Source organism: Anser brachyrhynchus (assembly GCF_964034855.1).
Source record: "Anser brachyrhynchus genome assembly, chromosome: 4".
NCBI classification, from domain to species: Eukaryota; Metazoa; Chordata; class Aves; order Anseriformes; family Anatidae; genus Anser; species Anser brachyrhynchus.
In genome coordinates, this window is record NC_137698.1 from 27,144,728 (window position 1) to 27,158,187 (window position 13,460).

Sequence of the window (13,460 nt, forward strand, 5' to 3'; positions counted from 1 at the left end):
TATTTGTAGACAGCTGGATTCATTTTTACAGCACTGGCAAGTTTGTAATTGTTAATGCCTGTTGACTTGGAGCTGTACAGGTTACTGCTGCCCAGCTTTCTGAGCCCTTTGATGCAAAGCTCGTGGTGCAGGTGAGATGAGCAGGCAGAGCCAGCACTGGGTTTCTGCGGAGCAAGACCACCCGAGGGAAGGGAACAAACACAAAGTGACATATCTGTGCAGTTCTCCTGGTACACTTCAGAGTTTCCATATGCTTTTCTCCAGAGCTGAACCGCGTATCTCCTGCTCGTGCATGATTTGTGTCTCTCACCACACTGCTTTCAGAGATACTGTCAGTGTGTTTGCCGATTCTGGGTGTTGGAGACTGTCCCAGGCAAGCAGAAATGGTGCTCATTTCTCCCTGGCTCCCTCAGACTGGATTATTCAGTTCATTTCAGAGCAGTGTTGTTGCACAAAGAAAATACTTCAGACACTGACAAACAGCTGCATTAAAGTACATATTCTGAAGGACAGAACATCAGCCTACAGGCCACCCTAAATGGGCAGACAAGTCAGTTGTTACTTGAGAGGACAAAGGCTTTGAGTGCCATCAAGCAGAATGGCATGGAGGGGAGCAGATGGAAAGAAAGCCTGATGTTTTTAACACATGAATTGGCACTACTGCTGAAAGCCCTTACCAGTGCAGTATTGCACTTTGATATTAGCATTCAGTACAATAGTTGCTGATATTTGGCCTAAATCAGCTCCATCTTTTCTTATTTATGACACTTGACTTTTCCACTTCTCCCTATACCTTCAACAGCAGGTGCTTAGGGAACTGTCAGAAATTGTAAGATAAATTGTATGAAGAGATCAAAACAAAATTCTCTTACAAACTGGCATTTTTTGAAACCTGTGCTTATTAATGTATAGAAATTGTGGCCTTAATTTCACATAAAAAATAATAATTATTAAAAAAAAGTTGCAATATCACCTTCAGTAACTACAAGGAACAGACAATAACTCCAAATATCCAAATAATAATACTTTACACAGTGTATACAAATGACAGAACATCCAGCAAGGACCTCCTAAAGTATCTCTATCATCTAACTATGAAGACACTACCTGCATGTTACTGGTGTATAAACTGTAGCTCAGGGCAAAGACCTTAAGAGATTTGCTTAAGGACACCCACCTTGCTGAGAGCCTGGGATTTCAGAGCGTCCAGCCCCCTGGGTGTATGACTTAGCACTGCTGCCTCTTTGTGTGACCAAAATGTGTAATGATTTTGTTTCCTTTTTAACAAGCGTGTTTGTATTCCTCAATAAACAGTTCAGGAAGCCCAGTGAGAAAGCACTACCTGCTATTTGGCACTGTCATTACTATGTCAGCCATACAGGTTTGTAATACTAAAGAAAGTGGCTGCATACACTCAGTGTCATCATACAGTTTATCTAGCGCTCCTAGATCTTAAAATATGAAAGAGCAGACTCATGAGGATTCATTCTATATTCTTTACATAAAATCTGAACATTTGCAGTGCTCCAGGCATGGCATGTGGGGGAGATGACAACTACGAGTGCAGCATGCAACCCCCCAGCAGAACCCCTACACTACATACCACTACAGGGGATCTAAGTAAGTCCGATGCACTTGGCCTTACTCTACATAAAGAAAAGTTAAATTCTTATTGCAGTGCACAGTCTCTTTTCCTTATCATGTTGCTGATTTTTTTAACAAAGTCATTTCAAAACAGAAGGTTTAATTGTGAAAATGTCATCATAAACTATTTCTGAGCAGAAGTTACAGGAAATACCCCCACAGCCCAACAGAGGGAGTTTGATTTGTCTTTATGGGAATGAATGGCATTTGAGTGAATGACTATTTAATTTGTACATTTTAAAAGTCTTGGTTGAGTTTAAAACCAGTAGATATTTAACAGCTGTCCAATTCATTTAATGACCAATTTGTATTTTCCAAAGAAAATATGAATACTGTTTCATCTAATACATCCTTATTTCTTATATAAATTATTCATAAATACTGTATTTATTATCAAATAAAGTTTTCACCTTTATGATTAAATACTGTATGATTTAATAAGACATTCTGTATACATGGTAAATGAACAGTCTATGGACTGACATTTTCCAGCAGTTTCAAAAATTAGCTTTCTAAATGTATTAAGCTGTTCTCAGGACTCCAGAAATAAACTCCTCAGGCAAAATTACTTACCTTTAATCTAACCATAAGCACCAGAGTGGAAGTGTTTTATTTTTTCTAAGCTGAAAACACTTTCAACAACCACTTATCATCAATACATGAGCACTGATGACATAAATAAACCACGCATTTGCCCATATAATATATGTACATATGTATATATATATTATATGTGTGTATATATATATTACAGGTATATATAAAACTATACATAAACATAGATTTGGGGGAACCAAAAAAAGGACATGTCTATATCCTAGATCTGAATGTTTTCAAAATTTACCTTTCTTGTCTTGTAACACTGGGTTTGAAACTAAGCGCGCTTCAGACCAGACACTGAGTGCACTAAAACTTACTACAGGTGTGGCACTAAAATTTAACTCCAGTTGTGGCTGGAACCAAGAGATATGCAAAGAGGAACAAATTACCCACATTCCCAGCAGCCAGTTCCACCAGGAAGGGTTACTGCCGGGAGGCTGGCCAGGTGGATACTCTGCTCTGCTCTTCCTGTTTTTCAAAGTTTAGTACATCCATATGCTCTGAACACTACACAGGTAGCTTTCGGAGACAAAAGTTACCCTATTTAACTCTGCAACAATGAAAATTTTGACAGTCTATGAGTCTTGGAATTCGTAGCAATTTGATTTATTCTAGCAGATGGTACCACTTTCTCCCTCTTAGGCAACCTGCCAGGATCTGTTAGGATTTCTCCTACTGTGGCTTGTTAATGTAGGCTTGGGGACAATGAGAGTAGGCAGTAAAATCCACCTGTGTTGTAGACAAAAGGAAAGATTTATAAAGCTAAAATATCTGAGCCCTGTTAAATGGAATGTGAAAAGGAAGAAGCAGCTTTAGGGAGCTTTTAAAAACTACAAAACTATCATAAATCATTAAATCATTTAATAATTTAATAAACTATCATAAATCATATAAATCATTTTTTTCAACAAAGGTAAACCTGAAATATTAATAAGCAGACAATGTGCTGGTACCAATTACTTTTTTCTTTTGATATCTGAAAGTAATACCAACCCTATTCAAGGTCTTTCCATGAAGAGATGAGCTGTAAAATGACAATTTTAATGAAGAGTAGATAACAATTTTGGTCTTTTGTGCTATCAAAGAAAAAGTTACATCAATTCCCCCATAATAGAAGAGTCTCTTACCAAGAAGTATCACCTCTTTTGAAAAATAGTACATGGAGGTAAGAGAGCATTAATGAGATTTTGACGGTATCTCTGCCATTACATGATAATCCTTAACATTATATGCCTGTTGCATCTTCCTTTTCAATCTAGTCTGAAAAACAAAACTGAAGCAGATGCTTCATATACTTCATTTGCAAAGCTGTTTACACTTAAAAATCACTCTGGAGAACCTTCTGCTCGCTAACGGGAAGCTGTAGTGGTTGCAAAGCCAGTCCCGGTTAGGTATATCTGCACTGTCAGGTGCTGGCACATCAAAACTCGCTCCTTCTGCAGGGAGCCCCATACAGATACCCCACCCATGATGCTTGGATGCGAGTCTGGTCAAGCATTATGTCCTGACCAGCACAGCTAAAGTCAGAGCTGACTCCATTCGCCAGCATGGAACATTGTGCAGCATACACAGCTGTATAAGTTGCCTGTACTGTACTAACGGGTACAGACCACCTGCAGACAAATTTATCTGGGAATCTCTGGAGGGCAGTTGATTAAGCAGGGACATAGCCTCCAGTCCTTGAAAACTAATGCCAGATATTTACGAATTCCTTCGACTCTTATGTGACAAATTTTGATTTATGTTTTGGCTTGAGTTTTGTTTCCCTCTCTTTCAGAGAAGATAATCCTTCTTGCTTTTTAGATTGACTTTTATACAAAGTTGTGGGCTTAATTCTGGGCAGAAAACCAGTGTTATGGAATAACTAAAGCAAAACTCACCCCCAAGGAGTGTGTATAGGAGGAGCGTGACATGGGGTGGGGCTGTGGTCAGTAGAGATGTCAGCTCTGATGCCTTCAAGGTGAGTTGCTCCCAGAAGCACAGATATAACAGGATATGTCTGACTGTGCTATAACAACGTCCTTGTACTGCTCAGATGCACAGATACACAGGGAGAGAAAAGCATGCGCTCAGAAAGCCAGGAAGAGCCTTTGCCTGTTACTAAACCCACTATTTCCAGATGCCAGCAGCCTACCAGCTGCAAAGTAACTTACAAAGAAGACAAACTAGCTTCCAACCAGCCCGTGTAGCTCCAGCATCTCTTCCACAGCATCACCTGGAATTAGAGACGTGCAACATGGATGCATGCACAGCTCCCCTTCACAGCTGCTTGTTGTTCTATCCAGATGCTTGCTTCTCCCATCTCCCCAGATGAATTCTTCATGACCCCTGGGGTCCATGCGTAACTGGAATTCAGACCCACAGATATGAAATCTCTGAGCTGTAAAAGCAGCTATGCAACCCCAACTGCTCAGCGAGCTCCCAGCTTTTCTGACCACACAGAGAACTGGGAGGCCAGGGGATTCCCCAGCCATCCCCCTGGTCCTGGGACACTAACCAAAAAGTGGCTGAAGGGGAGGATGACAGATTCAGAAAGCTTTGACAGAGAAAAGGTTGATGGTCCCAGATGGAAAGGAAAAGTCCTTTTTTACTACATATTTGATGCCTTCTCCTGTAACTCACCATCTGAACATTTCAGACACACATTTCCCCTGAACAACAGGAAATCAGCCTGTGCTTTTCAGAACAGAGGTGTCCTTTTGTGTAGGTAAAAACTGTAGGCACCCCACCCCACCCCGATTTTAGAGACAAAAGTCATTACTAAAGACTTTCCAGTAGATGGCAGGGTTACCTTGTCACAAAGCTGAGTCTTAAATTGAAAGGGCTGCTGGATAAAGACTCCACTGCTGTTCAAGTCTATTTAATCAAGAGAACGAACTAATTAATATCTGAAAAGGGATAAACACATGCACACATGCTGGCTTAACTGATCTAATGTGAGCTGGGAAATGTGGATATTATATTTCAAGGTAGTGAAAAATCTGGAACCTCAATACAGCATGAAGAATGATCTTTGTTAAAAGTAAGCTTCTTTTAGATAACTGTGTTGTACCACAGAACTGTTTATACCACAAGACAAAACCCACGATATTTAATGTAAGAATCCACTGGATTCTTGCTACTGAATATGAATACCAAAAGTGTCTTTCAGGACCAAATCAGTTCAGCTGGAGAGTGTAATGTTCATGATTTTCTAGGGACCATGCAAAAGAGCACCCCAAAAAGGGAATTCTGTGCAGCTTTTGTTCATAGGAGAAATGGTGAATGCAGCAGGTGGAGAACTCCGTCACAGGCCAGGAGTCCCCTCAGAAACAACTGGAAGGAAAGCCAGATGCTCCCTGAGGATCTCAGAAACATTTCATTACATGTCAGAAACTGAACTGCTCAGCCCAGTATAACTTAATAACCGGCTGCAAATGGCCAAGGCTACGGTTTCTTAAAACTACAATTCTCTGAATCTTCTTTCCAGCCAAAGCAGTAATAAACTACCGACTGCTTTTCAAATACTTATAATGTCTCCATCAACTGAATTCCTTTGTAAGTGCTCAGAGGTTTTGTCTGCATCTCCCTGAAGGACAGCCCGATTTCCATGAGGCAGATATAAATGTGGTCATTCCATTTATGTCAACACTTTCTGAAATCATTTGTGGACAACTTATACTCTGAGCTTACTAAAACAATAACCAATTGACTGAGTTTTCTTCAGGCAGCCAATACAGCATCACGAGATGAGTACTGTAAAGAAAAAAAGGCATTAAATGCCCCAAACATCGAAGGAGATGACACTTGTGACACTCATTTGTAGTCCTCAGAATTTCTTAATCACAAAACCACCACCTTTTTCCTTAACTAACCATTTTGTTAGTTTAAAATTGCCACTGATGTCAAATGTCTGTACACTGCCAGTAAATGGAAACGGCTGCAGGAACCAGTCCACATTTTACATGGTTTTATTTAGCAGAAACGATTCAGACATTGCACACCCAATATTTTTGCTTTTCATTTGGTCTGTGCCAGATGTGGCTTTTGAAAAGTGCCAAGGCCCAGCCTGGCACACCTTTTGTGTCAGGATAAATTCTGCATTTATTGCATCAGTGCAGCTCAGCGGCACTACCCAACTGCAGATCAGGTAGAAGAAAAGAATTTTTATTCCTCGTGATGAACAGTATCTTCAAAGTCACATCTCCTATTTACAGTTGCAATATGACCACAAATAATATGCACAACTTCCTTTCATAAGTGTAGAGTGTCACTAAAGCTTCAGGCTATGTTACTGGAAAGAGTTTCAGGGTTTGTTTTTATTTTATAAAATCCTTAATAGCTCATCATCATATTATTTGGGTTTCTACATATTAATTTATACATTATGCATGATTACATTAAGTTCAACAAGGCCAAGTGCCGGGTCCTGCACCTGGGGCGCAACAACCCCAAGCAGAGCTCCAGGCTGGGAGATGAGTGGCTGGAAAGCTGCCTGGCCGAGAAGGACCTGGGAGTATTGGTTGATAGTCGGCTGAATATGAGCCAGCAGTGTGCCCAGGTGGCCAAGAAGGCCAACAGCATCCTGGCCTGCATAAGAAGCAGTGTGGCCAGCAGGTCTAGGGAAGTGATTGTGCCCCTGTACTCGGCTCTGGTGAGGCCGCACCTCGAGTACTGTGTTCAGTTTTGGGCCCCTCGCTACAGGAAGGACATGGACGTGCTCGAGCGAGTCCAGAGAAGGGCGACCAAGCTGGTGAGGGGTCTGGAGAACAAGTCTTACGAGGAGCGGCTGAGGGAGCTGGGCTTGTTCAGCCTGGAGAAGAGGAGGCTCAGGGGCGACCTCATCGCTCTCTACAGTTACCTTAAAGGAGGCTGTAGAGAGGTGGGGGTTGGTCCGTTCTCCCACGTGCCTGGTGACAGGACGAGGGGGAATGGGCGAAAGTTGCGACAGGGGAGTTTTAGGTTGGATGTTAGGAAGTACTTCTTTACCGAAAGGGTTATTAAGCATTGGAACGGGCTGCCCAGGGAGGTGGTGGAGTCACCATCCCTGGAGGTCTTTAACAGACGTTTAGATGTAGAGCTTAGCGATATGGTTTAATGGAGTACTTAGTGTTAGGTCGGAGGTTGGACTCAATCATCTTGAGGTCTCTTCCAACCTAGAAATCTGTGATACTGTGTGATACTGTGATACTGTGATACATTTTATTCTTTAAAAGCTTCCTCCATGCTATAGCCATATTATTCATAACTCACACCTACTGATTCACCTTGCTTCTGAAAGCATTTGCTTCATAAAAATAAATAAACAAATAAATATTGCATTGATTGATGCTTTAAAATCCTACCATCTTTTGACGGTTGGATAATACACACAAAGCTTCACATATTACTAAAATTCTGGCTCAGATAGAGTGTAAAGGAAAAGGTAATATTAATGTCGTTATCTTGATTTTTCCCCACAAGAATAAGATAATTCTTACTGCTCCAAGATCACGTCTTTTCTCCCCCTTTCAGTCTCATGAATAATTTGGCTCATCCTTCTCAATGACATAAACACTGAATCTTGCTGAAGGTCACGCAGCTTTCCTGGTATTTTTTCATTCATGTGCAATTCAGCACTGTATTCTGTGCCTCGTGTTATTTTACATTCATGACATGCAGCTGTGGAGTGTTTCCATGGTGGTATAATGTCTGACAGTCAGTTCATGCAGTGAATGGTAAACACTGCTGTTTCAAAAGCTAATTAGAGGTGTAGATTTGTTTTTGTTTTTATTTTTCTTTTGATGCCCTCTCTCAGTTTATTCAGCTGGGGAGCTATGGGACAGCCAACGTCAGCAAAAGCGGACAGAGAAATGACCATTGTTTCATACAATAGAAACTTGAAATAAGTAAGATTATTTGGTGTAGAAAGGAAAAGAATTAAAGAGTGTGAGGCATCTGACATTATTAGGGTAACTGTAAACCAATTGCTTTGACCCTTAGGCCTTTGGCTTACCCAGGGCCCCAACTAATCCGTCTGTCATCCAATATTGCTCTGAGAAGACAAAAGCCTGCTTAGGCTTCAGCAGAGTACTGAGATCCCTCTGTTCCTGGCTTAGCGACTCTTGATTTCTAGCCTAGAGTTTCATCTCGTCAGCATCCCCTCAAGCAATACCCCACCTCCAGTTTTCAATACCTAAAGGAAATGGATAGGAAATCATGGGCAGGGAAGGTGGGGGTGGGAGAGCAGAGATGGGGCCAGGGTGGACAAGGGGACACAAAAACAGAAAGGAACCAAAACTCTTTTATCTGTAACATGTTCTCAGTTGGCCGCAACTTAATACATGGCAAGTTTCCTTAAGTACAGCTAGTGCTTCCTGTCCATTTTTATGTACCCATGCCATAAAGGCTCCTTTATTTCCAAAGCCCGTGTGCCTGGGAAGTCTGCTCTCCTCTGCACCAGGGAAAAGCTTCAGGTGCTTTTGCTTGAAATTGGCCTGGAAGCAGTAAGCCTCAAATCAGAACTGACGATTGTGTTAAATTGCTAAACAAACAAACAAATGGAAATAGGCTCAAAATCCACTTGAAGGTTTATTGGTTTGACTTCTTTCTGCAAGTTGCTGTGAGGGAGGGATGGGGCGCAGAGGTGCTTTCACCAGCCCTTCTTTTATTTCTGCATGTCCTAAAGAGCTTGGCAACTTTTAAACAATGGCTCCAAGCCCTCTGAAGCTAGTTTTTTGTTCCTTCATTGTGAAATTTTCCCTTCAGATCGCAAGAGGTGTGTATTTCATTCTCCCCTTAGCGGCCAACAATTTCTACAGGCATACCTGACCTTGGTTTAGCATAGCCGCGTGGGTAGGCTTTCTGCTGCCCACACCGCTGAGGCGCCTTCATCACAAACACAGACATAAATAAAACTGTCTACACACCATCTTGTGTCAGAGAGCATTCTAGTGACCACATAATCAATGTTTTTGTTTCACTTTTGGAGTGTGTCTACATCGTAGCTCAGGAAGCTCCCTCAGAAATGAGCAATGAAAATGGATCACTGCAGTGAAAGTCTTCCTACACAAAAATTCTTCCTCTCCTGGGTAGAACAAAAAGAAGGGACGTAATCGAGGTAGAAAACCAAGCTATTTTTTTTAACTGCATACCTTAAAAGAGAAGGCATGGGGAGGAATAAAACTTAATTGGTCATTCCTATCCATACATTTGTAGAGGACAAAAAGGAAAAAAACCAACAGAACTGGAAGGTAACAAATCCAGAAGCCCAGGAAACAATTACCTCTACGTGGTTTTATGAGCTAAACATAAAAAACACTGTAAGATCAAAAGCTTCATGCCTAATGTTTTTAAATTTGAGTTACTTCAAAATGTAAGGAGGAGGAATGAGAACAGAACACAATGATTAAGCCACAATACTCTAGGACATGATTCAGAGTGAGGTATTTCTGACAGGACTGGTACAAAGCAAGCTCTCTCCCCTGTCAGTTACCAAAAGAAGTGTCTCCTTGCACTGGGTTTACATGGCAAGGTGTTGGCAGCAAAGGGGCTTCAAGGACGGCTTCCGTGAGATGAGAGGATGGGGCTGCCCCCGTGCTGAACAGAGGCCACTCCCCAAATCCTCCTCCAGGTGGCCCTGCGTGTCCAGGGTGCCTGGGCTGCTCCACGGTGAGCACTAGGAGTGGATGATGGCATGTGCTCAGCAGTGATGGCAGAGCTTGGCTGGACCCCGGGTTTGAGCCTCAGGAACATCCCAGAGGCCACTGTGGTCAAGCCACGCAGTGGAGTCCTGTTCCTGAGCCTCGATGACATCCTAGAGCTGTCCCTGTAGGTATGCTTCCCATACTTCCATACATACGGCTTACATACGGCTTCCCCACTCCTCAGCGTGATCCTGTCCCTAAGCCTCAGGGCGATCCCACAGGTGTGGCTGTGGGCGATGGTTACCCAGCTTCCCAGCTGGATTCTGGTGCTGACCTGCGGGGAGATCGCGTGAGTATCCTCACAGGGAGGGCTTCTCCTGTGTCTCAGCTGCATCCTGTGTTGGAGCCCAGCTGACATCCCGAGGGTCCTCAAAGAGCAAATTATAAAACTGAAACAGGAAAATATTCCCAGAGGTCATCTGAAGTCCTGAAGGAAATTGCGAAGGAATTGGAGAAAGTGGCACAAGACACACCAGGAAACTGTGCAGAAAGAAGTATTTCAGGAAGGAAGCAGTTGCACACTGCCGGTCTCTGGTGAAGAAATGGGCAAAGCAAACAACTGGCACTCTAGGGGCGGATGCTGATGAAAGTGCAAAGGCTGCCAGTGATAGAAAGACATGCAAAAGTACTATACCCCAGCGACTGCTGTGGCCTCAGGTATGCTGCTGTCTGGAGAAGCAGTGTCTTGCATAGCTGCTTCATGGCTGAGGGTGAGACACACAATGAACCAGAAAGAAGAGAAAGCACCTGGACAAGCTAATACAGACCATGCGTCAGAAAGAGATCACACTAGAGATGATGGTGAAGCAAAGTCAAGAGAAGAAACTAAAACAAATGAGTTTTTTTAGGCAAGTGAGAATTTTAACAACAGCTCCAGCCTGTTCCCGTGCGTTCTTTGTGGCAGAGCTCATCTTGCTGTACAGCAACATGAGCACAGAGCCCTTCACCTCTGCCCGCATGTCCCGGCAGCTCTCACACACGCCAAGGGTGGCTCTTGCCCAGCCACCTGCATTTCTCTGCATTCATCCCAGCCTGGCCACTTCTGGTATCCCTGCTACTGGTACCAATGGGGATACTGAACTTCAGAAGATGACACTTTCTAGAATAAAAAAAAAAAAAAAAGAAAAAAAAAACTGCAGGACTGCAGTGGTTTGACCTTGGCTGTCTGCCAGACACTCTCACAGCTTTTCTCTCACCCTCTCCCCAGCAAGACAGTGAGAGAAAACAATGAAAAAGATTGGGGGTCAAAAAAAGGACAGGGAGATTGCTCACGGGCAAAAGACTTGTCTTGGGAAGACTAAGTTAGTTTATTGCCAATTCATAACAGAGTGGAAAAGGAAGAAATAAAAACAAAATGAAAAACATCTTCCCCTTGTCCCCACTTCTTCCCAGACTCCACTTCTGATTCTTCTAGGTCTTCCCCAACCCACTGAGCTGCTCAGAGAGATGGGGAATGGGGTTTGCAGTCAGTCCATAAAGCTTCATCTCTGCTGCTCCTTTGTTTACACTCTCTTCCCCTGCTCCAGCATTGGGTCCCTCCCACAGGCTGCAGTCCTTCATGAAACAATCCAACGTGGGACCTTCCCATGAACCACAGTTCTTCAAGGACTGCCCCAGAATGGGTTCTTTCCACGGGGTCCATCCTTCAGGAGCAGACTGCTCCAGCATGGGTCCCCCAGAGGCAGCAGTTCCCCCAGACCTCCTGCTCCACCGGGGGCTCCTCCACGGGCTGCAGCGTGGAGATCTGCTCCATGTGGAGCCCATGGGCTGCAGGGGGACAGCCTGCTCCACCAGGGGCCTCTCCACAGGCCACAGGAGAGCTTCTGCTGCGTGCCTGGAGCACCTCCTGCCCTCCTGCTGCACTGACCTTGGGGCCTGCAGGGCTGGGTCTCTCACACTTTTCTCACTCCTCTCTCTCACAACTGCTGTGCAGCACTTTTTACCCTTTCTTCAATATGTTATTACAGAGGTGCCACCAGCTTTACATTGATTTCTAAACGGAGTATCACCTCATGTATCTATGTTGATTGGTAAGCTATCAAACGTGGCTATTTTCTCCAATAACATTTGAAAGCTTCCCTTTTTTCTTTTGTTTCTCTACTGTTACCTCATGCTGTGTGGTGCACAGGCTTGTCTCAGCCTTTCTTATGTCTGCTCCACTGAGTGGATGGAGGGACTTGAATTACCCAAAACATACAATTTAATCTTATCTTAAATTTCTAACGGCTTGATTACAAAGCTTGCCTGATTCTGCTGTTCAGATACCACTATTAGTGATACCAAAGTGCTGTTTACTGTAAGATAAAAGGCTTTCTCCTATTAAACAATGCTGTGGTTTTACAGGAGTAAAATGTGCTCACTGTAGTACTAAATATAAAAGGTCAGTGTTCCCAGTTTTATTCTTTAAGCTCTTTCAGCTGTATATGATTTAATCTCAAGTAAATTAAGCAGATTTTATAGCTAACTGGGAGCTAGAGTGCATGTCCGGAAGGCCTGCATTCCAGCCCCCGCTCCGCCCCGCGCAGCTGATCTCCGTGCGCACGTGGAAGCACTACCTGGGAGTCGGGAAGGAAAGCACCTCCACAGGTCCGCACACTCAACTGATAGACCAGCATTTCAGACACAGCATGAGTTTGAAGCTAGCTTTCCCTCTACCTCCCAGGGACCCTTACTAGTATTTCCTATGCACCAAAGGCATCAAACATAGCCACCAGGGTGCACAGTCAGTTCAGAAAGCACGCCAAGCTTGCGGCATATGAGACGCAGAGAATATACCAGGTAAGTATATCTAACGCCGGCAGCAAGCGCAGGATCAGCCATTTCAAATCCTGGGCAAGACAGCCTGACCTGCTGCAGGGCCGTTCTCCTCTGGCCATCAGTATATGGTCAGAGAGCGGCTGTGCACCGTTGGTGCTGGAAAAGGCAGTTCCCCTTTACCGCTCAGCTCTCTTCCTCAGGGCTGCTACACGTTGGTTGCAAGAGTGGGAGGTGGGGAAGGAAGAAGTGGACAACACAGGGGAGCACTGAACTGAAGGAAAGTGCAGGCTAGCAGCACTGACCACTGCTTTTAACCACTGTGGTGGCGCAAGTCCTTGCTGCCTACCTGCTCCAGACCACGAAGAGCATTGCAGCCTATGTGGCTACATCTCCCTTCTGAGCTGCTCACAGAACAGCTACAGCGACTGGGACGACAAGCGTGGGAGCCGCCTGAAGCATGGGAGATGGTGACCTCCCAGGAAGGGGCCCAGGGCAAGTAACTGGTGACTCTACTGTCGGTGGTGGGCTCACAGCAAGATGTGAAAGTGAATTTAAAATCCCAGCAGTGCTGCCTCTTCAACGGGTGTGTTGGTATCTGAATTCCTACAGCCATTTCCCAAAACATAGGCTTACTGCAAGGTGGTAGCCACTTGGAGATGGACTAAAGAAAAATGTGTGAATTTTCTAAACACAGAAATTCAACGTATATCTGACAAGCACACAGAGAGCAGCAGTGTGCTACCTGACTGAAAGGAGCTTCTGGGACTGGGGACTCAGTTTTTGAACTGTCCCAGT

General features: G+C 43.9%; 1 long non-coding RNA gene across 1 annotated transcript in view; it reads right to left on the minus strand.

The window, feature by feature from the left end:
* The window catches only part of LOC308193916, an 88,719-nt gene that overhangs the window by 12,743 nt on the left and 62,516 nt on the right, over positions 1–13,460 (minus strand). The window lies entirely within an intron of this gene.